The sequence below is a fragment of the Lolium rigidum genome, chromosome 6 (assembly GCF_022539505.1).
Source record: "Lolium rigidum isolate FL_2022 chromosome 6, APGP_CSIRO_Lrig_0.1, whole genome shotgun sequence".
NCBI classification, from domain to species: Eukaryota; Viridiplantae; Streptophyta; class Magnoliopsida; order Poales; family Poaceae; genus Lolium; species Lolium rigidum.
Genome location: NC_061513.1, coordinates 264,098,146 through 264,099,636, shown reverse-complemented (window position 1 = coordinate 264,099,636; position 1,491 = coordinate 264,098,146).

Sequence of the window (1,491 nt, the reverse complement as noted above, 5' to 3'; positions counted from 1 at the left end):
CAAAACAATTCTAGCTTTTGGTCTACCCCAGATCGGACCCGACGGATTGTCAGATTCCAAGACCATGCGGGTCAAGTTCGGGAGTATCTTGAGTTTTGTACAAAGACATTGGCAATGGTTTATAATGCTATGTTCCCTCGAAATATTCATCCTAAGTGACATAGGCATCCCCAATGGGCCTGCCGAAGATGGTACCCGGGTTTACTCGGAGGCCTACAAGTCGAAGAATATAAAGATCGGAAGCCCAATTGGTGTTAAGGAAAGTTAGAATTGTATTAGGAAATATAGAGACTTGTAATTTTACGGGACGGGTTAGAAACCCTCCCGGACTCGTAACTTGTATATTACGAAACCCTCGGCTCCACCTCCTATATAAGGGGGAGTCGAGGGACAAAGAAAGGATCGAATCAATTGTCAACCAAACCCTAGTTTCATAATCGTCGAGTACTTTTCGGCTGAAACCTTCGAGATCTATTTGCCCTCTACTTCCAACAAAACCCTAGTCTACAATCTGTAGGCATTGATAAGTTAATACCTTGTCACTAAGACTCTCCCTGCTTTGATGGATAAATTCAGGAATGCTCATCAGGTCCATGGATTTGTGAAGGCCCAATTAATGGCTGGTGCTAGATTTAATATGATCATGCTGCAGATCTACTACCCGAAGTTGGACATGTCCAACATTGTTGAACTTTGTCACGACAAATTGAAGAAGCGAAGAAGGAATGTCGACAAAATCAACGATGTGGTGACACCCGTAGCCGAAAAGATGATTGACGATCTAATTCGGATGGATGCTGATTTCTTCATGGAGGACCATTATGCTGATTTCATGGGTGCAACTGCGGAAGGTGAAAGGGTAAACATTGATGACCTGATAAGAATTGACTGAAGATCCGTTCCTTCTGTCGAGCTTTTCCTGAAATCAAGAGAATATCCTGTATATTGCGTGAACTATGTATAGTGAGATCAATTTTGCTTATTTTTCTCCTTTCTCTAGCCCCCGAGCTTTTCGGTAGCTGTATTTATTTTTTACTGCTTTGCGAGGTGTTTGAACCAAGGCAAATAATTTGTGGATTATATGTTGTAAATATTTGAGTATATATTGTTGAATCTGCGGGTTGTAAGCCCCCGAGCCTGTCGAAGAAAAAAGATGTATATCACCAATATCTTCACTATATTGCAGCATCGCGAGCCCGCCTCATTAAAAACCTTTCAGCCCCACTCGGTGCCCTGAAAGGAAAAGAGTGTGTTTGAAAACTCGCGAGATTTTCAGTATATTGTGTGTTTACATATGTAACTATATTTCGGCTTTTATGCGTAGAAACACCGGAGCTGCGCTACGTTCCAGGGGTTTGATTCCTCCTTCCCTGTCTTCTTGTCCTTCAGCCAATATGTGTCAACACCCGGATTTTTAAGTCCGGATGCCTATTATGTCATTCATCGCAATCCCAGGATAATGTTGTTGCGAGGCATAATAGTCGAATATCA